We start from the raw sequence: 26,840 nt of genomic DNA, 5'->3' as shown, positions 1-26,840 counted from the left end.
AATATCGAGCGACTGGCTGCTCCAGGGCTTTCTCTTTTCTGTACAGTGTGATCCATCCGCTCGTCCAGCTAGCCCTCGTTGCTGACTCACCAGTGAAGCTACGGTTGAAAACATGTCCTTCCCTCTTGCGGGTACTAAGCAGAAAAGAAGCTTCGACCTCCATCCGGTTCATCGTTTTGGCTTCACAGCGAAAAAAATCTTCTCTTTCTCTTCTTTACTTTTAAATTTCCTGTCGTTCGATTCTAGACCGAGACAACGGCAGTCTGTGTGTCCAGAGTTGCTGATATATCAGTTGTTGTGAGGTAACCAAGGAGTAGATCATACTGCAACACAAGAAGAAGAAGAAACAGGAAGTAGGAAGAGAGTCAGCACTTGTCTGATTGGTTAGACAGGCAGGAGGTGACAAAGTGAAAATCATGTAACAGTTCAAATCATCTAGTGGCCTGTTTGAAGCATTCGGATGGAGCACTGTGTGTGTGTGTGTGTGTGTGTTCAAACATTTCATTGATCCATAGTTAGTTTTTCTGCTGATTCATCTCAATGGTGCTGTCTCTACTGCGTGCAGATTTGGTGGGGAGTCTGTTTGTGCACTTGAAAGATAGAAACTCAGACATGGACTTATTTATTCTAGATGCTGACAGCAAACCTTTATATGAGACGTCGCTTTGAAGCTTCTCTGTCATAATGTGCATTATTCAGATTAATGCTGTGTTCACACATCCTGTTTGATTTCGAAAGGTTGAATTATGCTTCTCCATCAAGGTGCTGTGGTACTGTTTTGTAGCATGTGCAGAGACTCTGTGAGGGATCCCATCATAGCTGACCTACACCTCAATGAGACCACGCCAGCCATGGGACCAACACTGCGATTGGTAATGTTATAGCAGTAATAATAATAGGTTAAAGAAAGATTATGTGACTGACAAAAAAAAAATTACGCAATCCTCCATTTGCAAGTGAAAAGTTGAATTCATAAGCAATTAAAAACTCAGGGGATTTGCTTCTGCAGCCATGTTAGCGAATATTTGACAGGAATTGCCGTTTGCTGCCTTGATGGCTCTTCCCTAATTGCGACCGTAATGTAAACGGAAGCAATGCAACGTTCCCATTCCAAAGTACTGTACTAGAAATGTGCACTTGCATGCATTTGATTGGCATGCAGCGGCCTACCAGATGTTTTGCAGCAGGGTCAGCTTTTTTGCCAGGCCACTGTGTGTGATCAGACATGAATGTGTGAAAAAAATAACTCTGTTGGCACAGAGGGCTCTGGCAACAGACGCAACATAGCTTGCAGTGGTGGAATTTAACTGCATTTATTAATTATCCATCCATCCATCCATCCAAGAAATAACAGTTACACGCAGAATAGACTGATGAGTTTGTTTACTTGACTTGTAAAAATGAAATCATTAAAAAAAACCCACAAGGTGAATGACTAACATCTTATTAATTTAGAGAAAATTTTGAGGTGAATCCTTCTGCTCTTTTGCCCTCACATGATTAACTCACTCATTATTAATTATAAGTTTTAAAGTAATATATACAAGTACTGTACTTAAATACAGTACTGATGTACTTTTGTTGAGTATTTCAGTATTCTGCTTTTTACTCTACGACATGTATGTAGAATATTAATACATGGCATCTGATACACCCTCATTGATCAATACCTCTGACCTTCATGGATAATATTACATAAAGCAACACACCCCTGTTACACTTTGTGTCACCATTTAGCATTATTCAATAATTGCACTCGCAGGTATGGTATGACAGAGGCATCTGGGAGCACTATTACATCTTGACACAGAAGCACTATAGGCTGTTATGGTCTATTTTACACAGCCATCAATAGGACATGGCTTCAAGGTGCTTTTTAAAGCTTTAAGCCCCCTGAAACTTCAAATTCAACTTTTCAGAAAAATAAAGGCTGATCTAAACCGCTTTCTCGACCAATCAACGGAAGGAGCTACAAAGGCCTGTATTTCTCCCGACTGTTAACTGAAGAAAAATGTAGAATTAATTATTTTAATGAACCAGCATTGGCTTATTAGAATAACAAGCCAGCACTTTATATAATAATATAGCCAGCACTATATATAATATATATTACAGTGTCTGTTTGCAAGTGCTGGGATCATATGTGAATCACAGGAACACAGATGCTAAAATAAATAGTTTCTTTTCCTCACACAAAGCCCACATAAAGTCCTCCACAATGCTTTTGTTGTGCAATAAAAGAGCATGTGTGAACACAGCCACGAGTCTCGAGCCAGTTCAGAATGCATTACGCCCAGGAAGAGACACAAGTGTACATGAAAGGTGCCCAGTGAGTCAAAGACTGCTCGTGGTGAAAACGGTTTATCCTGATGTGTCTGTGCTGTCCCGATCCTCTGCCCCCCCCCCACTGTCTGTGGCTGCAGAGACACTCGAGCAGCTCAACACAATGAACTCTCGTCCAGTTTGAAGACACCTTTACATGTGCTGAACTAACATCACTGACAGCCACCATGCCATGTAAATCATTTTGAGAGTGAAAATGACTTTAAGGCTTATCATCTGTAACTACAGCAACACACAGGGCTTTATTAGGATCCTTCTTTGTGGATCCAAATACAGAAATACTGTATTACTTTTCTAAGTGGTTCGAATTTCCTTCAATAGGTATTTTTTGAATGTGTTTGAAGAATAATTACAGAGCTGAACCCTCACTGGTGTAAAATGCACAAAATAACCTGGGCCTGGATAATACAAGCTAGATAGTATATATATTCAACATAATGAACACTGTGATAAACATTAAATACACCTTTAAATACAGAGCTGCTAAAACAATTAACATGATGTGATTTACAATAATGCAGTAACATTGTGTTTCCACATGAAAAGTCCATTTTTAGGTTTTTACCATGACGTGAAAGTGTAAAACCAACAATCCTTCCTGGCATGTTTGTGCTGTTTTATTAAAAAAAAAAGAAAAACACAAAAAACAAAATCAGCAGCTGTAGAAAAGTTGCCACTGAATGCAAAAGAAAAAGCAAAAGCTGATGAGCATCATGTAATGCAATGAGCATGTACGAAGCAAGCTGTAAAACACACATAGCTGCAAAGTGACGCAGTGATTCCACCAGAATAAAGCTTCTCTTTTTTTTTTTTGTCCAAAGACACGGTGATGTGTGACGGTTACCTGAAAAAAGAGGTTAATAAAGGACTGCGTGAAACAGCAACAGCCAAAATCACAGATTGGGGATTCAACACTTGTCTCACTGAGCTGCGACTTGACAAGAACAGATCAGCACCTCGCTGACAGTAACAAATGCCTCCAAACGTCTGTATTCATCCCCGAGGCCTTTCCGAACTCCTCACACCTCCGCTAATCTCTGCTGGTGAGAAGTTCACTCTGTTGACTCATGAATATCCATGGACAGAGAGTAAACATGATGCAGAGAGACACAGGAGGAGGATACATGCGAGGGGAGAGACAGACGGATCAAGAGTGAAACGCTGCTTCCTCCTCAGAGACTTGACCTCCTCCCATTAAAACCTCTGAGATCTGGCCTCATCATTAGTAGACTGACTCTTTAAATTACAGCTCCTTCACGTTCACAGCCTAATTAAACATTAACCAAACATTACGATGCTAAAATATGAGCTGTTATATGAGATACTGCAGCAAAGAGGAATACTGGCACTGAGACAATAGACAAGGAGGAGACAACAGTAATAGAAGCTCTGTGTTTGTTTAACCCTCCTGTTAACATTAACATATCGTCCACGCAAATGATTGTAACCCCACCTCCACCTCCACCTGCAGAGCACCTATGATGTGAATATGGAGAAATGTGCAAACAATCATAAAATCTCTCTGACTGACTTCAAATTGGAAAGAAATATGTTTTTGGTGTTTCAATGGCAAGTGTGTGCAGGACATTGAATACAGCTGTCCCCGTTAAATTAGGAAAAGTCATTAAGTATGAAGCATGAAACAGATGCCAATTTATTTTGAGACGTTTAAGATTGACTGGGGTCAAACTGACCCCAAAGGTAAACAGAAGTTACTGTTTGCCCTGCTGGGCTGGACGCTATCTCAAGTAATACCAGCCACTGGAACTGGAATGGTATTATAATGTGTCCAAATCCCATTAACAGCAGAGCCAATGTGAGGTGAATTAGTGCTGAACACACGCTCTTCATGTGACACCTTGCTACGCAGGGAAAACGTGTGCCAGTGAGGCAACATCCAATTATGGTAGCTGTAATTAGGGTGCAGCGCACATGCACGTGCGAAACAACAAAAGGAAGACCACTTCACCTGTTATGGAATTTTCACTAAACGCTAATCAGTGTCCACAACATCCACTGCACACCAGGCCGTTAGTGGTGTCTTTTATTTACTTCCTATGAGGCAAGTTTTTAGTTTTTACAGAAAGTCAACAAAGCTCTGTCCAAACCATGCTGGACATAAATGTTTGTGTTGTGGTTTGTATTTCCGGTGCACTTATTTTGCAAGGTCCACTTCCTTTGTTGTGTTTGCGGCTAACTTTATTTGTTTCTGGAGGCACCCTTCTCCCCGTGGCGTCGAGGAGTGATTGGATACACCTGGAATCACTTCCGCAATCAAGACGCCTATTTCTAGGCTGCTGAGATGCTCCTCAACACCAGAGTATACACCGTCATATCATGGTACCAGTTGGCTCTAACCTGCTTGTGGTAATTTCTTGTAATATCAGTGTTGTGAATTTCATGTGGAGTAATTTTGTTCTCCTCTTTTATTTTCCAGTGCCTCTCATGCCCGCACAGCCCAGCACTCTCTGGACCGCCTTCTTGAGTTTTTTGTTTGTGGATTTTCTGCCTCGTGTCTCACTATTGACTGTTTGTTGTGAGAATAAACACTGCTAACCTTCTCTGTTTCCGCTCCTGGGTCTCTCTGCACCCTACACGCCACAGTTTGACTGACTTCACGTAGTTTCCTCGCATGAATGTGTGTGCTATTTATTCTTTAATGTGGGTGATTAGTCGTGCACTTATTTCCGAGCTTCATGGTAAACATGTCTATTAGTCACGACTGAACTAGATCACACAGCCCAGTCCCAGTCACACAGTGGTGCTAGACAGTGTTTGAGTTTCAGTTTGGTCTCTTACCAAGTTTCTCGCCGCATTATTGTTAATTAGCTGCAGCCGATACGATCTGCTGCCGGCGGTGTTTGTTCTTTTAATCAGCCAGTGCCACGGACGAACAACATTACATCATAAAAAGGGTAACTTGAGTTTGCTAACTTCATTTGTCGCTGCAATAATGTTGTTTTTTAGTATTCAGCTATTTTCCCTACCCTATAAATGCCAACAGCAGCAGTTTCAATCTAATCTAGTCCACTGGCAAACACGTACACGTCATTGAACGTTGTGATACAAGCGAAAACAAGGAATGAACACGTTTGCTTCTGCTCCACTGGAGAATGCATTGTTTGCCTGAAAACACGATTCATAACAGATGCATTTTCTGACAAGGTGGCTCCCTCCATATATGTAAGTATAATGTTAGAAATATCTGTGTTGATGATGATGTTCATCTATGTTCCCTACATTAAGGATTTAAGTCACGATCAATGGTGAGGCCATCCCTTGCCTGTAAAAAACATTTCATATTAAGCTCACTCCTGCAGTGACAGATGTCGCCTATTTCATGTTCCATTAGCTTTCAACATCTGTCTGGCTAATGAGCCAAGGTTAACCTTGTGTGTGCATGCGTGGAAACACATAGAAAGGTCCGCTCTCCATGTCCGGGAAGATGGTAGGAACGACAAATACGACAAAACAGCTTAGACCTGTAAAGATACAGCAGGATGGCAAGCAGGCGGCAGCATACAACATGCCGAGGGCCAGAAACTTAGACCATGGGGGGTTAAACTGAGCTGAGAAAGGACGGGAAACCTGTGCACATGTTGCAAGGGAAAAGAATTAGTCACTGGAGGACATCACAGTTCACACAGCATCCCTGTGACAGAGAGTTCAGGAGGAGAGAGGGAAGAAAAAGGTGAGAGGCTGGAGGGTAAAGGTCACATTCTGTTTGTCAGTCAGGGCTTCAGTATCATCCAGTGTGAGAGGAGCGACGGCTGAGGAAGGCGAGACAGCACAGAGCTCAGCAGGGCCTGTGCAGACAGGACACATTGTGCTCCGATGTCTTCTTCTTGACTTATTTAGAATCGTTTATTGAGGAATTAAATTTATTTACAGTGTCAACGTGCAGAAAAATGCTTCCAGTAGGTGAAACCCTATGAGAAATATGTTTAGCCCAGGTCTGCATGATGCCCTTTGAGCCTGTTTCTCTCTCCTTCTGCTGTGTGGACAAAATCAAGAGTTATGGAGTAATTCCACTTGAGCAACCAAAAAGGGTTTTAAATCACCTGTCACCCAGGTGTGGAGGTGAGCGCCCAGGTGGAGCTGTGTGTGTCTGTGAGGGGCATGCACAGTTTCATCATGTGCATACATGGGCTTTCATGCCTGTGTGCATGGACGTGTGTGTGTGTGTGTGCAGGGAGATTTATAGTGAGGGGGTTGAAGGATCTTTAGGTCACAGATGCAGGCGAGCCGTGCTGGCGGGTTTAGTTTTGGGGAGCAGTGAAGAAGAAGGGTTGGTGTCACCGGGCAAGAAAACAGAAACGAGCCTCCTGAAGCAGGTTTCAGATCGCTTCACTTCCAATTCAACCAGTTCTTTACCCCCACCTACTGTACATATGCACCAGAACAAAGCCATTTAATATTGGATCACTGTTTAAACTGACCATCGCCTCAATCTGTAAACCAGGTGATTACTTGGTTTTCAGCTATTGTGCGTCATTGGAAAAACCCAGTTGAAGATTTTCTACAACCTGGGATTTGATTGTCTCCGTTTCTTTTCGTTATGATGACGTAAATTACAATCAGAATTAGATTCAGTGCAGTTGCTGAAATACAGTAATAAAGCAACATCTTCAGAACGTCACAGCAGGTCAGCGAGTCACACAGGCTGTAAACAAACCACCACTTTATTCATGTTCACTTTATTTGGAAGTGAAACAAAGTGAAACTGGACAAAGTTAAACCAGAACGTTGCTCTAAACCAGCGGACAGAGAATATGATTGCACTTCTATCTTATAGTGGACAGTTTAAAAAAACTAGTGCAAAACCTAGTGCCTACATTACCCACGATTGACTGGGAACAGTTTGGATGCAGTTTGGGCGTGTTATGCTAGTGGTGGCTAAGGTAGCCGCTATCCTCGAGCAGAGGTGAGGAGCAGAGGGCTGAGGTCCGTTTCACAAAGCAGGTTTACTGAAAACTCCGAGTATGTTAACCCTGAAATGAGGGAAACTCTGAGTTTTCTGTTTCACATAGGAAGGTAAGTCAAACCAGAGAAAGAGGGGTAACTCAAGCCTGTTTCACAGACAGGGGTAAGTTAAACTCTGAGTCAGTTACCGCAGTAACTGACTCTATGAACCTAACCTGGTCGGGACCAGGTTTTACTCAAGGAACCTCGAGTTTCTCTGTGTCTCCACCCTCTTTCAACCACACACCGTATTTCATTTCCTCATTCATTCAGTCAGTCGGCAGACGAGTTTTGGCAGTTCTGCCGTCTGTTATTAAAAAAAAATCATTAAAAATATCAGTCAGTAGGAAGTCCATTAGGCACAGTAGGTGGCGACTTTTTTCGTTAACATATTCGTCGGGAGATAGTTTTCAGACCACGATGTTCTTGCTTTTCCAGACAGTTATTGATTATCGGCCACCACCCGTTCTTCGTGCATCTGCCTTCTTTCTGTTAGCTGAGTAAAAGTCTGTGTTAGTTTAAATATAGGCTTAATTATTTAACATAACATGATATAGATGAGAACACTTTTTTTTCATTTTTAAATTTTATTTCATTCGTTAACAAAAAACAAAACATTATATGAACACAATATAACCAATTTTACAATGAAAGGGAGCCACTTAATATTTACTTTACAATGTAAAACATGATCAAAATGAGGTAGCTACCTCCATGAGATCATACCGAGGTCTGACCTGTTTGAACAATGCTTTTATATTTCATTTGAAGCTGCTGCCAAGTGCGCTTCTCCCCCGCGGGATTGCACCTAAATAAAATAAATTAATAGGCAACCATTCAAGCAGTTTTGCCCTGTAATATTATTGTGATTTCAAAGGACTACATTTATACTCATGCATTGACCCGAGCAGCAATGTTCTCCCACGCCGTCTCCCTCTCCTTCGCAGCTGCAGCGGTGTTGGACTTCCGTCTAAAAACGTGTTCATATTCACAGTATGAGCGCATTAAAATGTCTAATTTCCAGTGGCGTGAAGTAGGCAGCCTTCCCCGTTGCCATGGTGACTCCTCAAATCGGGGTTCCATTGATGTTGTCTTTTTAAAGTTGCGGTGCACTGGCTTAACTCGAGGTGAACCTACTCTGAGTTAATCAAACTAACTCAAATCTGCTGTTGTGGAAAACTCAGAGTTTCCTATCTCAGAGTAGATCAACTCAGAGTTCAGGGTTACACTCAGAGTTTGTTGAACCTGCTTTGTGAAACGGACCCCTGATCAACTCCAGCTCCACACCTCCAGATTTGCTCCACTGTCAAACCTGTATTCCTCAGCTCCAACCCACACTGATTCTCGTAAATGTCCCAAAGTTAATTCAATCAGTGGTGTTTCTGTTTAATATTTTTGCTTGTTTTCCCTTCAAATAACTACTGAAACTTTGGGGATTTGTTTACAACCTGTGTCTGGGAGACCACGTTTGGTGCTGCCCCTCTGGGCTGCACTGATAAATGACAGCATGTCATATCTTGCAGAAATGCAGGCCAAAACAACACAAATAAGACCCAAGTTTTCAGTCTTTTTATTGTTATATTTGCTGTACTGGTCAGCACCATCTCTTTACTTTCGAAATGGCTGATTATTTTTTGATGTGGAAAACACAGATATTCTAAACTAAATATACATTTTAGTAGTTTATGGAGTCAAAAGGGAAGATTTTTCTTTTATTTTTATAAAGGTATCATAATTAAATGGCTTAACCCAGTTGAGAAGCTGATGGCCAGGAAGCTTTTGAATAAACAAACCATGATATGCGATATAAAAATCACACCATGGTTAATATGTTGAAAGTTTTAAAAAATTTGGTAATTTGGAAGATACGATCCCCCTTGAACTTGACGGAATTGAAAGTGAACGGCTCGTCGCCCTGCTTTAGAGGGAAGTACCTCACTGTTGCTGCTGCTGCTGCCGCCAGTGGTCCCTAAAACAGCAGATCAGTCCAACATGAGCTGGAGCAGGACAGGATGGAGTGAGATGGAGAAGCAGAATGATATAAGTTCAAGATGAATGCCCGGCTTACAACCACTGACGTCCACAGCGGGACCAAAACACACGGGCCTGAACGTGCTTTAACCTTGTCTGAGCCAAATAGGAAAATAAAGACTGTATCAATACAACATCATGTTGAGGCCCACTTCATCTGGGCCCTGGTGCTTTCTGTTTAGCAAGATCAAGTCAAACCAAATCATGTTCTTGTATAACTTTGATACATTACTGCTCACTATTTCCCTCAAGCCTTTAAGTTAAGTTATGTAAAGTTCACATGTTTTGTTGTCTATGAACAAAAACACATTCAAAACCACCAGTGTGGTCCTTTAAATTCACCTAAAAGTTTCTTCCTCAGTGAATCATCGACTCATTGACGTAGGCACTGGTATGAAAATGGATGATATACATGTGAGCGTTCAACATTAGCTCTTTACTTTCTTCCACTGTACCATGCCAGGAGGGAGAAGACTGCATCCTCATTGTCTGTAGTCTTTGTGATATCTATGCCACGTTTTAAAGAATGTTACTGCTTTCAGTGGGAAACAGGTTTGAGAAAGCCGACTCTTTAAACCCGACAGCCTTGTTTGCTTCATGCACAAAGTCACACGTTAAGTCTGGAATCTGTGCCGTGTGTCCCGGTTTCAGAAAACTCGAGATATGAAGCAACATGCCACATTTCAATCCATTTCCAATTGAATTGAAAACATGTTGAAAATGTACTTTGACAAAAATATAATTGACTACATATCCTAACAAATACATGTGTGCATCTTCTTTAACTTGATCATGATAATATCAATAACAGCTGTAGTTGTAAGAATAATGTGCTGCTGCCAAGAGAAAGTGGTCAGGTATATCTAACATTTTTCTAAACATTTTTTCTAAAAAAAATCACGTTATCTTGAACAACATGGAGAATTAACAAGAAACAACACATCATCCCTGATAAATGTTGATTTTAGGATGTAATGTGAGGTTGTAGAGATGCTGCTTTTTATAAAAGTGCAATCAAATACACCAATAATTTGTATCTTCTGTTATAGAATAACAACACTCGCCGCATTGCTCATGATGTTGCTTTTCTACCTGTGTGGTATTGCTGTGATAAAAATATTAGTAATTAATAAGTGCCTACTGCCTGAAATGACAACAGTAAATATCAACAGCACATCATATCTCTAGAAGGATGGGACCTGAGAGCATGTGTTAAACATGTGATCACAGCATTGTCACACACATGCAAGAACAACTCCATGTTAAAGTTGCAATCCTTTTTGGGTGATGGGATAATCATCAAAGATCCTCTTCTGTGATAAAGCTGCCACATCTTCATTTCTACTTGGAGGGATTAGATGAGAGATTTCAAGGTGGAGTCGGTCACACTTGCTGTGTCACGGATTGGAGTGTCCGAAAATGCTGCAGGCACAGGAACCACAAGCGTCTATTGTATGAGAAACTGTCCTTGATCATGAATCTGGCTTGGGTCATTGGTTGTCCTGGCTGTGTAACGCCAGTCGCTAGGGTCGTTGGAGTCACCTGGGGCCAGGTGTGAACGACAGTTGCTGGAGTCGTCAACGGAGGCTATCTAGTGAGAAGTTGTCAAATGTCCTTTGAAGGGTTGAAAGTTTCTGCCTTGGTGTGTTGCTTGGTTTGAAAAACACAGGGATGAGGTGTGTGTAAATGCCTGTGCAGCACCAAGAGGTTTTTGTATTTGTTTTTTTTTTTTTTTCACGAAAAAAAAGTACCTAAGCAGTCCTCGCTAATATAGTGGACAGTATCTCCGCCTGTCACGTCGAAAACCAGGGTTCGATTCCCCGACGGGGAGAGTTTCCTTTTCAACCAGCCTCTGGTTATTTACCGAGGATAAAACATACAGCCAGGCTGTCTGTGAAGATTCTCATGCATCCAGGGGTGCATCTCAATTCTCCTAATTGTCATTTCCTTGCTCCTCCATCCTGGCTTGAACCGTAACTACTTCTGCTCTCTTCTCTAAACTGTTTAAGTGTAGGTATCCCTCAACGCATGGCTGTAACTCAGAGGTGCCTAACTTAATGTTACGTTCTCCAAAGAGCAACAGTACAAGAATATGGGGATCCGTCATGTTTCAGTTCAATTTATTTCATCCACCACCTGTTTTGCTATGTTAGAAATCTCGCTTACAGCAGCCTCCCAGCATGCGTGTAACATATTTGATCGTATATAGACTACAGCACTCTGTTATTTATCAAACTTCAGGTGGAGGAAACTGTGACGTTATGATTACAAGCCTTCACGCTTCCACGTCACGTTTACAGAACTGTCACTGATATATAAAGCAAGCACATCGGCCTCTCGTCACATGCTCTGCGTGCTATCTGAGTGAAATCATGTGTTTCGTGGCTTGTAGGTTTCCCTTTACCGACACCTCTGAAATATGTCTCAATGAACAGGGAAAGGCTGATAAAGTTCAGGTCAGAAAAAGACCACCTGTTTACCGGGAAGAGGCATCCAGCCAAGAATGAAGTCATTCATTTTCATGTGCATGAATAAAAGTGCTACATACTTATTTGCTAGTGCCTGTGACGTTTTCCTAATAATGTGTCTAAATGGCGTATTGAGGGCAGGGGGTGGGGGGCGTTTGTGTCAGTGTGAATAAAACGGCTAATGCAGCAGATTGAGGCGTGCCGCAACATGAGAAGCAGACGCCGCAGAGGAAAGGACATCTCAATTCTGCCGAAAGTTATTTCCACCTTTCTTCTGTCCTTGCGTCTCTCCGTGCAGCCCCGGTGGGAGGGAGGAAGACCCAAGCGAGATGGACGTGGATGCAATTTATGAGGACTGGGATGTGTCCAATTCCACCAAACACAGCTTGACCCTAAGGCTTAGAGTCAGGAGCAAAGTAAAGTGTTTCCGCCCGGTTTCGAACCGGGGACCTTTCGCGTGTGAGGCGAACGTGATAACCACTACACTACGGAAACTGGCCAAAACCTCTAATCCCGCACGTGGACGTGTTCCTGTACCTGCTCACTGAACCGCAACCATTTCAGATGATGGACGACATCTTCATTTCTACTTGGAGGGATCAGATGAAAGATTTCAAAGTGGAGTCGGTCACGCTTGCTGTGTCACGGATTGGAGTGACCGTAAATGCTGCAGGCACAGGAACCACAAGCGTCTATTGTATGAGAAACTGTCCTTGATCATGACTCTGGCCATTTGTTGAAAAAGGCTGATTCTAGCCTGGTTCCAGGCCTCCTATCCTCAGAGTGGAAATGACAGCAACAAACAACAAAAGGGACTTCAGCAGCTTTTGAGTATAGAAAAAGAGAAAATTGGTGGAGCAATAGCCTGTATGTTAAAAAGAAATTGAAGCAGAAAGGGCAATTCAAATCGTGAGTGCATGAGTGAAGTTGTCCGTTTCAGGTGGGTCCAAGGGAGGCTGAATCAAGTGCAACTGCACTCGGTTGTAGAAACTGCTCCACTGGGTGGTGTTCACCTGCGGCAAGGTGTGAACGACAGTTGCTGTCGCAGGTATTTCTCCTCTGTAGGGTCGTCATCGCGGTCACTGAATCGGCTTGGGTCATTGGTTGTGCTGGCTGTGTAACGCCAGTCGTTAGGGTCGTTGGAGTCACCTGGGGCCAGGTGTGAACGACAGTTGCTGGAGTCGTCAACGGAGGCTATCTAGTGAGTAGTTGTCAAATGTCCTTTGAAGGGTTGAAAGTTTCTGCCTTGGTGTGTTGCTTGGTTTGAAAAACACAGGGATGAGCTACACTACGGAAACTGGCCAAAACCTCTAATCCCGCACGTGGACGTGTTCCTGTACCTGCTCACTGAACCGCAACCATTTCAGATGATGGACGACATCTTCATTTCTACTTGGAGGGATCAGATGAAAGATTTCAAAGTGGAGTCGGTCACGCTTGCTGTGTCACGGATTGGAGTGACCGTAAATGCTGCAGGCACAGGAACCACAAGCGTCTATTGTATGAGAAACTGTCCTTGATCATGACTCTGGCCATTTGTTGAAAAAGGCTGATTCTAGCCTGGTTCCAGGCCTCCTATCCTCAGAGTGGAAATGACAGCAACAAACAACAAAAGGGACTTCAGCAGCTTTTGAGTATAGAAAAAGAGAAAATTGGTGGAGCAATAGCCTGTATGTTAAAAAGAAATTGAAGCAGAAAGGGCAATTCAAATCGTGAGTGCATGAGTGAAGTTGTCCGTTTCAGGTGGGTCCAAGGGAGGCTGAATCAAGTGCAACTGCACTCGGTTGTAGAAACTGCTCCACTGGGTGGTGTTCACCTGCGGCAAGGTGTGAACGACAGTTGCTGTCGCAGGTATTTCTCCTCTGTAGGGTCGTCATCGCGGTCACTGAATCGGCTTGGGTCATTGGTTGTGCTGGCTGTGTAACGCCAGTCGTTAGGGTCGTTGGAGTCACCTGGGGCCAGGTGTGAACGACAGTTGCTGGAGTCGTCAACGGAGGCTATCTAGTGAGTAGTTGTCAAATGTCCTTTGAAGGGTTGAAAGTTTCTGCCTTGGTGTGTTGCTTGGTTTGAAAAACACAGGGATGAGCTACACTACGGAAACTGGCCAAAACCTCTAATCCCGCACGTGGACGTGTTCCTGTACCTGCTCACTGAACCGCAACCATTTCAGATGATGGACGACATCTTCATTTCTACTTGGAGGGATCAGATGAAAGATTTCAAAGTGGAGTCGGTCACGCTTGCTGTGTCACGGATTGGAGTGACCGTAAATGCTGCAGGCACAGGAACCACAAGCGTCTATTGTATGAGAAACTGTCCTTGATCATGAATCTGGCCATTTGTTGAAAAAGGCTGATTCTAGCCTGGTTCCAGGCCTCCTATCCTCAGAGTGGAAATGACAGCAACAAACAACAAAAGGGACTTCACCAGCTTTTGAGTATAGAAAAAGAGAAAATTGGTGGAGCAATAGCCTGTATGTTAAAAAGAAATTGAAGCAGAAAGGGCAATTCAAATCGTGAGTGCATGAGTGAAGTTGCTAGGCCCTGTGTTCATTACCAAGTTGTTTTTGACGGCGTTCACGCTGCTATACACGCTGTTTTCCAGCGTTTAGTGCGGCGTTACAGTACGTTGGCTGGTCGACTGACGATTGCACTGGATTGTTCAGTGTAAACGTCAATAAAGAACTGTTTCCGCCCGGTTTCGAACCGGGGACCTTTCGCGTGTTAGGCGAACGTGATGACCACTACACTACGGAAACCCCCCACAACAGCTCCAGGTGCGCATTCGCCGCCGCACGTGCCCGTATGCCCGTCTCGTCTGTAGTCCGCCGACAGGTGGGAGATGGACCATCTGCTGACCTGGTGTGGACACAACATCTCGGAGCTCCTTGTTGTAAAGACAGTGGAGATAGTTGTCCGTTTCAGGTGGGTCCAAGGGAGGCTGAATCAAGTGCAACTGCACTCGGTTGTAGAAACTGCTCCACTGGGTGGTGTTCACCTGGGGCAAGGTGGGAACGACAGTTGCTGGAGTCGTCAACGGAGGCTATCTAGTGAGTAGTTGTGGGGTTGAAAGTTTCTGCCTTGGTGTGTTGCATGGTTTGAAAAACACAGGGATGAGGTGTGTGTTGAGAATCTTCCTGAGTTTCTGTAATTCAGGGGTGTCTGACTTAACTCTACGTTCTCCAAAGAGCAAGAATATGGGGATCCGTCATGTTTCAGTTCAATTTATTTCATCCACCACCTGTTTTGCTATGTTAGAAATCTCACTTACAGCAGCCTCCCAGCATGCGTGTAACATATTTGATCGTATGTAGACTACAGCACTCTGTTATTTATCAAACTTCAGGTGGAGGAAGCTACAACGTTATGATTGCAAGCCTTCGCGTTTTTACGTCACGTTTACAGAGCTGTCGCAGGTATTTCTCCTCTGTAGGGTCGTCATCGCGGTCACTGAATCGGCTTGGGTCATTGGTTGTCCTGGCTGTGTAACGCCAGTCGTTAGGGTCGTTGGAGTCACCTGGGGCCAGGTGTGAACGACAGTTGCTGGAGTCGTCAACGGAGGCTATCTAGTGAGTAGTTGTCAAATGTCCTTTGAAGGGTTGAAAGTTTCTGCCTTGGTGTGTTGCTTGGTTTGAAAAACACAGGGATGAGGTGTGTGTTGAGAATCTTCCTGAGTTTCTGGGCTATTCCTAATTCCTTCCGCATCCAGGGCACCACAATCGCAGCCCAGGACCTCAAGTGGCAGCCCAACATCAGCAAGAATGCTTTTCTGTCCTTCATCGTAAGAGTTTCGCACTGTAGGTCTCTCTATATTACCTGTAAATGCCTGTGCAGCACCAAGAGGCTTTTGTATTTGTTTTTTGTTTTTTTTTTTTCACGAAAAAAAAGTGCCTAAGCAGTCCTCGTTAGTATAGTGGACAGTATCTCCGCCTGTCACGCGGAAGACCGGGGTTCGATTCCCCGACGGGGAGAGTTTCCTTTTCAACCAGCCTCTGGTTATTTACCGAGGATAAAACATACAGCCAGGCTGTCTGTGAAGATTCTCATGCATCCAGGGGTGCATCTCAATTCTCCTAATTGTCATTTCCTTGCTCCTCCATCCTGGCTTGAACCGTAACTACTTCTGCTCTCTTCTCTAAACTGTTTAAGTGTAGGTATCCCTCAACGCATGGCTGTAACTCAGAGGTGCCTAACTTAATGTTACGTTCTCCAAAGAGCAACAGTACAAGAATATGGGGATCCGTCATGTTTCAGTTCAATTTATTTCATCCACCACCTGTTTTGCTATGTTAGAAATCTCGCTTACAGCAGCCTCCCAGCATGCGTGTAACATATTTGATCGTATGTAGACTACAGCACTCTGTTATTTATCAAACTTCAGGTGGAGGAAACTGTGACGTTATGATTACAAGCCTTCACGCTTCCACGTCACGTTTACAGAACTGTCACTGATATATAAAGCAAGCACATCGGCCTCTCGTCACATGCTCTGCGTGCTATCTGAGTGAAATCATGTGTTTCGTGGCTTGTAGGTTTCCCTTTACCGACACCTCTGAAATATGTCTCAATGAACAGGGAAAGGCTGATAAAGTTCAGGTCAGAAAAAGACCACCTGTTTACCGGGAAGAGGCATCCAGCCAAGAATGAAGTCATTCATTTTCATGTGCATGAATAAAAGTGCTACATACTTATTTGCTAGTGCCTGTGACGTTTTCCTAATAATGTGTCTAAATGGCGTATTGAGGGCAGGGGGTGGGGGGCGTTTGTGTCAGTGTGAATAAAACGGCTAATGCAGCAGATTGAGGCGTGCCACAACATGAGAAGCAGACGCCGCAGAGGAAAGGACATCTCAATTCTGCCGAAAGTTATTTCCACCTTTCTTCTGTCCTTGCGTCTCTCCGTGCAGCCCCGGTGGGAGGGAGGAAGACCCAAGCGAGATGGACGTGGATGCAATTTATGAGGACTGGGATGTGTCCAGTTCCACCAAACACAGCTTGACCCTAAGGCTTAGAGTCAGGAGCAAAGTAAAGTGTTTCCGCCCGGTTTCGAACCGGGGACCTTTCGCGTGTGAGGCGAACGTGATAACCACTACACTACGGAAACTGGCCAAAACCTCTCATCCCGCACGTGGACGTGTTCCTGTACCTGCTCACTGAACCGCAACCATTTCAGATGATGGACGACATCTTCATTTCTACTTGGAGGGATCAGATGAAAGATTTCAAAGTGGAGTCGGTCACGCTTGCTGTGTCACGGATTGGAGTGACCGTAAATGCTGCAGGCACAGGAACCACAAGCGTCTATTGTATGAGAAACTGTCCTTGATCATGACTCTGGCCATTTGTTGAAAAAGGCTGATTCTAGCCTGGTTCCAGGCCTCCTATCCTCAGAGTGGAAATGACAGCAACAAACAACAAAAGGGACTTCAGCAGCTTTTGAGTATAGAAAAAGAGAAAATTGGTGGAGCAATAGCCTGTATGTTAAAAAGAAATTGAAGCAGAAAGGGCAATTCAAATCGTGAGTGCATGAGTGAAGTTGTCCGTTTCAGGTGGGTCCAAGGGAGGCTGAATCAAGTGCAACTGCACTCGGTTGTAGAAACTGCTCCACTGGGTGGTGTTCACCTGCGGCAAGGTGTGAACGACAGTTGCTGTCGCAGGTATTTCTCCTCTGTAGGGTCGTCATCGCGGTCACTGAATCGGCTTGGGTCATTGGTTGTGCTGGCTGTGTAACGCCAGTCGTTAGGGTCGTTGGAGTCACCTGGGGCCAGGTGTGAACGACAGTTGCTGGAGTCGTCAACGGAGGCTATCTAGTGAGTAGTTGTCAAATGTCCTTTGAAGGGTTGAAAGTTTCTGCCTTGGTGTGTTGCTTGGTTTGAAAAACACAGGGATGAGCTACACTACGGAAACTGGCCAAAACCTCTAATCCCGCACGTGGACGTGTTCCTGTACCTGCTCACTGAACCGCAACCATTTCAGATGATGGACGACATCTTCATTTCTACTTGGAGGGATCAGATGAAAGATTTCAAAGTGGAGTCGGTCACGCTTGCTGTGTCACGGATTGGAGTGACCGTAAATGCTGCAGGCACAGGAACCACAAGCGTCTATTGTATGAGAAACTGTCCTTGATCATGAATCTGGCCATTTGTTGAAAAAGGCTGATTCTAGCCTGGTTCCAGGCCTCCTATCCTCAGAGTGGAAATGACAGCAACAAACAACAAAAGGGACTTCACCAGCTTTTGAGTATAGAAAAAGAGAAAATTGGTGGAGCAATAGCCTGTATGTTAAAAAGAAATTGAAGCAGAAAGGGCAATTCAAATCGTGAGTGCATGAGTGAAGTTGCTAGGCCCTGTGTTCATTACCAAGTTGTTTTTGACGGCGTTCACGCTGCTATACACGCTGTTTTCCAGCGTTTAGTGCGGCGTTACAGTACGTTGGCTGGTCGACTGACGATTGCACTGGATTGTTCAGTGTAAACGTCAATAAAGAACTGTTTCCGCCCGGTTTCGAACCGGGGACCTTTCGCGTGTTAGGCGAACGTGATGACCACTACACTACGGAAACCCCCCACAACAGCTCCAGGTGCGCATTCGCCGCCGCACGTGCCCGTATGCCCGTCTCGTCTGTAGTCCGCCGACAGGTGGGAGATGGACCATCTGCTGACCTGGTGTGGACACAACATCTCGGAGCTCCTTGTTGTAAAGACAGTGGAGATAGTTGTCCGTTTCAGGTGGGTCCAAGGGAGGCTGAATCAAGTGCAACTGCACTCGGTTGTAGAAACTGCTCCACTGGGTGGTGTTCACCTGGGGCAAGGTGGGAACGACAGTTGCTGGAGTCGTCAACGGAGGCTATCTAGTGAGTAGTTGTGGGGTTGAAAGTTTCTGCCTTGGTGTGTTGCATGGTTTGAAAAACACAGGGATGAGGTGTGTGTTGAGAATCTTCCTGAGTTTCTGTAATTCAGGGGTGTCTGACTTAACTCTACGTTCTCCAAAGAGCAAGAATATGGGGATCCGTCATGTTTCAGTTCAATTTATTTCATCCACCACCTGTTTTGCTATGTTAGAAATCTCACTTACAGCAGCCTCCCAGCATGCGTGTAACATATTTGATCGTATGTAGACTACAGCACTCTGTTATTTATCAAACTTCAGGTGGAGGAAGCTACAACGTTATGATTGCAAGCCTTCGCGTTTTTACGTCACGTTTACAGAGCTGTCGCAGGTATTTCTCCTCTGTAGGGTCGTCATCGCGGTCACTGAATCGGCTTGGGTCATTGGTTGTCCTGGCTGTGTAACGCCAGTCGTTAGGGTCGTTGGAGTCACCTGGGGCCAGGTGTGAACGACAGTTGCTGGAGTCGTCAACGGAGGCTATCTAGTGAGTAGTTGTCAAATGTCCTTTGAAGGGTTGAAAGTTTCTGCCTTGGTGTGTTGCTTGGTTTGAAAAACACAGGGATGAGGTGTGTGTTGAGAATCTTCCTGAGTTTCTGGGCTATTCCTAATTCCTTCCGCATCCAGGGCACCACAATCGCAGCCCAGGACCTCAAGTGGCAGCCCAACATCAGCAAGAATGCTTTTCTGTCCTTCATCGTAAGAGTTTCGCACTGTAGGTCTCTCTATATTACCTGTAAATGCCTGTGCAGCACCAAGAGGCTTTTGTATTTGTTTTTTTTTTTTTTTTTTTCACGAAAAAAAAGTGCCTAAGCAGTCCTCGTTAGTATAGTGGACAGTATCTCCGCCTGTCACGCGGAAGACCGGGGTTCGATTCCCCGACGGGGAGAGTTTCCTTTTCAACCAGCCTCTGGTTATTTACCGAGGATAAAACATACAGCCAGGCTGTCTGTGAAGATTCTCATGCATCCAGGGGTGCATCTCAATTCTCCTAATTGTCATTTCCTTGCTCCTCCATCCTGGCTTGAACCGTAACTACTTCTGCTCTCTTCTCTAAACTGTTTAAGTGTAGGTATCCCTCAACGCATGGCTGTAACTCAGAGGTGCCTAACTTAATGTTACGTTCTCCAAAGAGCAACAGTACAAGAATATGGGGATCCGTCATGTTTCAGTTCAATTTATTTCATCCACCACCTGTTTTGCTATGTTAGAAATCTCGCTTACAGCAGCCTCCCAGCATGCGTGTAACATATTTGATCGTATGTAGACTACAGCACTCTGTTATTTATCAAACTTCAGGTGGAGGAAACTGTGACGTTATGATTACAAGCCTTCACGCTTCCACGTCACGTTTACAGAACTGTCACTGATATATAAAGCAAGCACATCGGCCTCTCGTCACATGCTCTGCGTGCTATCTGAGTGAAATCATGTGTTTCGTGGCTTGTAGGTTTCCCTTTACCGACACCTCTGAAATATGTCTCAATGAACAGGGAAAGGCTGATAAAGTTCAGGTCAGAAAAAGACCACCTGTTTACCGGGAAGAGGCATCCAGCCAAGAATGAAGTCATTCATTTTCATGTGCATGAATAAAAGTGCTACATACTTATTTGCTAGTGCCTGTGACGTTTTCCTAATAATGTGTCTAAATGGCGTATTGAGGGCAGGGGGTGGGGGGCGTTTGTGTCAGTGTGAATAAAACGGCTAATGCAGCAGATTGAGGCGTGCCACAACATGAGAAGCAGACGCCGCAGAGGAAAGGACATCTCAATTCTGCCGAAAGTTATTTCCACCTTTCTTCTGTCCTTGCGTCTCTCCGTGCAGCCCCGGTGGGAGGGAGGAAGACCCAAGCGAGATGGACGTGGATGCAATTTATGAGGACTGGGATGTGTCCAGTTCCACCAAACACAGCTTGACCCTAAGGCTTAGAGTCAGGAGCAAAGTAAAGTGTTTCCGCCCGGTTTCGAACCGGGGACCTTTCGCGTGTGAGGCGAACGTGATAACCACTACACTACGGAAACTGGCCAAAACCTCTCATCCCGCACGTGGACGTGTTCCTGTACCTGCTCACTGAACCGCAACCATTTCAGATGATGGACGACATCTTCATTTCTACTTGGAGGGATCAGATGAAAGATTTCAAAGTGGAGTCGGTCACGCTTGCTGTGTCACGGATTGGAGTGACCGTAAATGCTGCAGGCACAGGAACCACAAGCGTCTATTGTATGAGAAACTGTCCTTGATCATGACTCTGGCCATTTGTTGAAAAAGGCTGATTCTAGCCTGGTTCCAGGCCTCCTATCCTCAGAGTGGAAATGACAGCAACAAACAACAAAAGGGACTTCAGCAGCTTTTGAGTATAGAAAAAGAGAAAATTGGTGGAGCAATAGCCTGTATGTTAAAAAGAAATTGAAGCAGAAAGGGCAATTCAAATCGTGAGTGCATGAGTGAAGTTGTCCGTTTCAGGTGGGTCCAAGGGAGGCTGAATCAAGTGCAACTGCACTCGGTTGTAGAAACTGCTCCACTGGGTGGTGTTCACCTGCGGCAAGGTGTGAACGACAGTTGCTGTCGCAGGTATTTCTCCTCTGTAGGGTCGTCATCGCGGTCACTGAATCGGCTTGGGTCATTGGTTGTGCTGGCTGTGTAACGCCAGTCGTTAGGGTCGTTGGAGTCACCTGGGGCCAGGTGTGAACGACAGTTGCTGGAGTCGTCAACGGAGGCTATCTAGTGAGTAGTTGTCAAATGTCCTTTGAAGGGTTGAAAGTTTCTGCCTTGGTGTGTTGCTTGGTTTGAAAAACACAGGGATGAGCTACACTACGGAAACTGGCCAAAACCTCTAATCCCGCACGTGGACGTGTTCCTGTACCTGCTCACTGAACCGCAACCATTTCAGATGATGGACGACATCTTCATTTCTACTTGGAGGGATCAGATGAAAGATTTCAAAGTGGAGTCGGTCACGCTTGCTGTGTCACGGATTGGAGTGACCGTAAATGCTGCAGGCACAGGAACCACAAGCGTCTATTGTATGAGAAACTGTCCTTGATCATGAATCTGGCCATTTGTTGAAAAAGGCTGATTCTAGCCTGGTTCCAGGCCTCCTATCCTCAGAGTGGAAATGACAGCAACAAACAACAAAAGGGACTTCAGCAGCTTTTGAGTATAGAAAAAGAGAAAATTGGTGGAGCAATAGCCTGTATGTTAAAAAGAAATTGAAGCAGAAAGGGCAATTCAAATCGTGAGTGCATGAGTGAAGTTGCTAGGCCCTGTGTTCATTACCAAGTTGTTTTTGACGGCGTTCACGCTGCTATACACGCTGTTTTCCAGCGTTTAGTGCGGCGTTACAGTACGTTGGCTGGTCGACTGACGATTGCACTGGATTGTTCAGTGTAAACGTCAATAAAGAACTGTTTCCGCCCGGTTTCGAACCGGGGACCTTTCGCGTGTTAGGCGAACGTGATGACCACTACACTACGGAAACCCCCCACAACAGCTCCAGGTGCGCATTCGCCGCCGCACGTGCCCGTATGCCCGTCTCGTCTGTAGTCCGCCGACAGGTGGGAGATGGACCATCTGCTGACCTGGTGTGGACACAACATCTCGGAGCTCCTTGTTGTAAAGACAGTGGAGATAGTTGTCCGTTTCAGGTGGGTCCAAGGGAGGCTGAATCAAGTGCAACTGCACTCGGTTGTAGAAACTGCTCCACTGGGTGGTGTTCACCTGGGGCAAGGTGGGAACGACAGTTGCTGGAGTCGTCAACGGAGGCTATCTAGTGAGTAGTTGTGGGGTTGAAAGTTTCTGCCTTGGTGTGTTGCATGGTTTGAAAAACACAGGGATGAGGTGTGTGTTGAGAATCTTCCTGAGTTTCTGTAATTCAGGGGTGTCTGACTTAACTCTACGTTCTCCAAAGAGCAAGAATATGGGGATCCGTCATGTTTCAGTTCAATTTATTTCATCCACCACCTGTTTTGCTATGTTAGAAATCTCACTTACAGCAGCCTCCCAGCATGCGTGTAACATATTTGATCGTATGTAGACTACAGCACTCTGTTATTTATCAAACTTCAGGTGGAGGAAGCTACAACGTTATGATTGCAAGCCTTCGCGTTTTTACGTCACGTTTACAGAGCTGTCGCAGGTATTTCTCCTCTGTAGGGTCGTCATCGCGGTCACTGAATCGGCTTGGGTCATTGGTTGTCCTGGCTGTGTAACGCCAGTCGTTAGGGTCGTTGGAGTCACCTGGGGCCAGGTGTGAACGACAGTTGCTGGAGTCGTCAACGGAGGCTATCTAGTGAGTAGTTGTCAAATGTCCTTTGAAGGGTTGAAAGTTTCTGCCTTGGTGTGTTGCTTGGTTTGAAAAACACAGGGATGAGGTGTGTGTTGAGAATCTTCCTGAGTTTCTGGGCTATTCCTAATTCCTTCCGCATCCAGGGCACCACAATCGCAGCCCAGGACCTCAAGTGGCAGCCCAACATCAGCAAGAATGCTTTTCTGTCCTTCATCGTAAGAGTTTCGCACTGTAGGTCTCTCTATATTACCTGTAAATGCCTGTGCAGCACCAAGAGGCTTTTGTATTTGTTTTTTTTTTTTTTTTTTTTCACGAAAAAAAAGTGCCTAAGCAGTCCTCGTTAGTATAGTGGACAGTATCTCCGCCTGTCACGCGGAAGACCGGGGTTCGATTCCCCGACGGGCAGAGTTTCCTTTTCAACCAGCCTCTGGTTATTTACCGAGGATAAAACATACAGCCAGGCTGTCTGTGAAGATTCTCATGCATCCAGGGGTGCATCTCAATTCTCCTAATTGTCATTTCCTTGCTCCTCCATCCTGGCTTGAACCGTAACTACTTCTGCTCTCTTCTCTAAACTGTTTAAGTGTAGGTATCCCTCAACGCATGGCTGTAACTCAGAGGTGCCTAACTTAATGTTACGTTCTCCAAAGAGCAACAGTACAAGAATATGGGGATCCGTCATGTTTCAGTTCAATTTATTTCATCCACCACCTGTTTTGCTATGTTAGAAATCTCGCTTACAGCAGCCTCCCAGCATGCGTGTAACATATTTGATCGTATGTAGACTACAGCACTCTGTTATTTATCAAACTTCAGGTGGAGGAAACTGTGACGTTATGATTACAAGCCTTCACGCTTCCACGTCACGTTTACAGAACTGTCACTGATATATAAAGCAAGCACATCGGCCTCTCGTCACATGCTCTGCGTGCTATCTGAGTGAAATCATGTGTTTCGTGGCTTGTAGGTTTCCCTTTACCGACACCTCTGAAATATGTCTCAATGAACAGGGAAAGGCTGATAAAGTTCAGGTCAGAAAAAGACCACCTGTTTACCGGGAAGAGGCATCCAGCCAAGAATGAAGTCATTCATTTTCATGTGCATGAATAAAAGTGCTACATACTTATTTGCTAGTGCCTGTGACGTTTTCCTAATAATGTGTCTAAATGGCGTATTGAGGGCAGGGGGTGGGGGGCGTTTGTGTCAGTGTGAATAAAACGGCTAATGCAGCAGATTGAGGCGTGCCGCAACATGAGCTACACTACGGAAACTGGCCAAAACCTCTAATCCCGCACGTGGACGTGTTCCTGTCCCTGCTCACTGAACTATTTCAGATGATGGACGACATCTTCATTTCTACTTGGAGGGATCAGATGAAAGATTTCAAAGTGGAGTCGGTCACACTTGCTGTGTCACGGATTAGAGTGTCCGTAAATGCTGCAGGCACAGGAACCACAAGCGTCTATTGTATGAGAAACTGTCCTTGATCATGAATCTGGCCATTTGTTGAAAAAGGCTGATTCTAGCCTGGTTCCAGGCCTCCTATCCTCAGAGTGGAAATGACAGCAACAAACAACAAAAGGGACTTCAGCAGCTTTTGAGTATAGAAAAAGAGAAAATTGGTGGAGCAATAGCCTGTATGTTAAAAAGAAATTGAAGCAGAAAGGGCAATTCAAATCGTGAGTGCATGAGTGAAGTTGCTAGGCCCTGTGTTCATTACCAAGTTGTTTTTGACGGCGTTCACGCTGCTATACACGCTGTTTTCCAGCGTTTAGTGCGGCGTTACAGTACGTTGGCTGGTCGACTGACGATTGCACTGGATTGTTCAGTGTAAACGTCAATAAAGAACTGTTTCCGCCCGGTTTCGAACCGGGGACCTTTCGCGTGTTAGGCGAACGTGATGACCACTACACTACGGAAACCCCCCACAACAGCTCCAGGTGCGCATTCGCCGCCGCACGTGCCCGTATGCCCGTCTCGTCTGTAGTCCGCCGACAGGTGGGAGATGGACCATCTGCTGACCTGGTGCGGACACAACATCTCGGAGCTCCTTGTTGTAAAGACAGTGGAGATAGTTGTCCGTTTCAGGTGGGTCCAAGGGAGGCTGAATCAAGCGCAACTGCACTCGGTTGTAGAAACTGCTCCACTGGGTGGTGTTCACCTGGGGCAAGGTGGGAACGACAGTTGCTGGAGTCGTCAACGGAGGCTATCTAGTGAGTAGTTGTGGGGTTGAAAGTTTCTGCCTTGGTGTGTTGCATGGTTTGAAAAACACAGGGATGAGGTGTGTGTTGAGAATCTTCCTGAGTTTCTGTAATTCAGGGGTGTCTGACTTAACTCTACGTTCTCCAAAGAGCAAGAATATGGGGATCCGTCATGTTTCAGTTCAATTTATTTCATCCACCACCTGTTTTGCTATGTTAGAAATCTCACTTACAGCAGCCTCCCAGCATGCGTGTAACATATTTGATCGTATGTAGACTACAGCACTCAGGTGGAGGAAGCTATAACGTTATGATTGCAAGCCTTCGCGTTTTTACGTCACGTTTACAGAGCTGTCACAGGTATTTCTCCTCTGTAGGGTCGTCATCGCGGTCACTGAATCGGCTTGGGTCATTGGTTGTCCTGGCTGTGTAACGCCAGTCGTTAGGGTCGTTGGAGTCACCTGGGGCCAGGTGTGAACGACAGTTGCTGGAGTCGTCAACGGAGGCTATCTAGTGAGTAGTTGTCAAATGTCCTTTGAAGGGTTGAAAGTTTCTGCCTTGGTGTGTTGCTTGGTTTGAAAAACACAGGGATGAGGTGTGTGTTGAGAATCTTCCTGAGTTTCTGGGCTATTCCTAATTCCTTCCGCATCCAGGGCACCACAATCGCAGCCCAGGACCTCAAGTGGCAGCCCAACATCAGCAAGAATGCTTTTCTGTCCTTCATCGTAAGAGTTTCGCACTGTAGGTCTCTCTATATTACCTGTAAATGCCTGTGCAGCACCAAGAGGCTTTTGTATTTGTTTTTTTTTTTTTTTTTCACGAAAAAAAAGTGCCTAAGCAGTCCTCGTTAGTATAGTGGACAGTATCTCCGCCTGTCACGCGGAAGACCGGGGTTCGATTCCCCGACGGGGAGAGTTTCCTTTTCAACCAGCCTCTGGTTATTTGCCGAGGATAAAACATACAGCCAGGCTGTCTGTGAAGATTCTCATGCATCCAGGGGTGCATCTCAATTCTCCTAATTGTCATTTCCTTGCTCCTCCATCCTGGCTTGAACCGTAACTACTTCTGCTCTCTTCTCTAAACTGTTTAAGTGTAGGTATCCCTCAACGCATGGCTGTAACTCAGAGGTGCCTAACTTAATGTTACGTTCTCCAAAGAGCAACAGTACAAGAATATGGGGATCCGTCATGTTTCAGTTCAATTTATTTCATCCACCACCTGTTTTGCTATGTTAGAAATCTCGCTTACAGCAGCCTCCCAGCATGCGTGTAACACATTTGATCGTATATAGACTACAGCACTCTGTTATTTATCAAACTTCAGGTGGAGGAAACTGTGACGTTATGATTACAAGCCTTCACGCTTCCACGTCACGTTTACAGAACTGTCACTGATATATAAAGCAAGCACATCGGCCTCTCGTCACATGCTCTGCGTGCTATCTGAGTGAAATCATGTGTTTCGTGGCTTGTAGGTTTCCCTTTACCGACACCTCTGAAATATGTCTCAATGAACAGGGAAAGGCTGATAAAGTTCAGGTCAGAAAAAGACCACCTGTTTACCGGGAAGAGGCATCCAGCCAAGAATGAAGTCATTCATTTTCATGTGCATGAATAAAAGTGCTACATACTTATTTGCTAGTGCCTGTGACGTTTTCCTAAT

At 45.0% G+C, this 26,840-nt stretch overlaps 10 non-coding genes across 10 annotated transcripts; 3 read left to right on the top strand and 7 right to left on the bottom strand.

Moving 5' to 3' along the window:
* Positions 1-12,226: 12,226 nt before the first annotated feature.
* Positions 12,227-12,299, bottom strand: trnav-cac. Its single transcript has one exon. It is a non-coding gene; the product is annotated as a tRNA-Val (tRNA).
* A 2,190-nt stretch (positions 12,300-14,489) lies between these two features.
* Positions 14,490-14,562, bottom strand: trnav-aac. Its single transcript has one exon. It is a non-coding gene; the product is annotated as a tRNA-Val (tRNA).
* A 1,140-nt stretch (positions 14,563-15,702) lies between these two features.
* trnad-guc lies at positions 15,703-15,774 on the top strand. The gene has a single exon. It is a non-coding gene; the product is annotated as a tRNA-Asp (tRNA).
* A 1,059-nt stretch (positions 15,775-16,833) lies between these two features.
* Positions 16,834-16,906, bottom strand: trnav-cac. Its single transcript has one exon. It is a non-coding gene; the product is annotated as a tRNA-Val (tRNA).
* A 1,387-nt stretch (positions 16,907-18,293) lies between these two features.
* trnav-aac lies at positions 18,294-18,366 on the bottom strand. The gene has a single exon. It is a non-coding gene; the product is annotated as a tRNA-Val (tRNA).
* A 1,140-nt stretch (positions 18,367-19,506) lies between these two features.
* Positions 19,507-19,578, top strand: trnad-guc. The gene has a single exon. It is a non-coding gene; the product is annotated as a tRNA-Asp (tRNA).
* A 1,059-nt stretch (positions 19,579-20,637) lies between these two features.
* Positions 20,638-20,710, bottom strand: trnav-cac. The gene has a single exon. It is a non-coding gene; the product is annotated as a tRNA-Val (tRNA).
* Positions 20,711-22,097: 1,387 nt separating this feature from the next.
* On the bottom strand, positions 22,098-22,170 carry trnav-aac. Its single transcript has one exon. It is a non-coding gene; the product is annotated as a tRNA-Val (tRNA).
* Positions 22,171-24,826: 2,656 nt separating this feature from the next.
* Positions 24,827-24,899, bottom strand: trnav-aac. Its single transcript has one exon. It is a non-coding gene; the product is annotated as a tRNA-Val (tRNA).
* A 1,120-nt stretch (positions 24,900-26,019) lies between these two features.
* trnad-guc lies at positions 26,020-26,091 on the top strand. The gene has a single exon. It is a non-coding gene; the product is annotated as a tRNA-Asp (tRNA).
* Positions 26,092-26,840: the final 749 nt, after the last annotated feature.

This window comes from Chelmon rostratus, chromosome 18, assembly GCF_017976325.1.
Source record: "Chelmon rostratus isolate fCheRos1 chromosome 18, fCheRos1.pri, whole genome shotgun sequence".
In the NCBI taxonomy this organism is placed as follows: domain Eukaryota; kingdom Metazoa; phylum Chordata; class Actinopteri; order Chaetodontiformes; family Chaetodontidae; genus Chelmon; species Chelmon rostratus.
The sequence above is the reverse complement of the archived record's forward strand: the minus strand, read 5'-3'. Positions and strand labels throughout refer to the sequence as shown.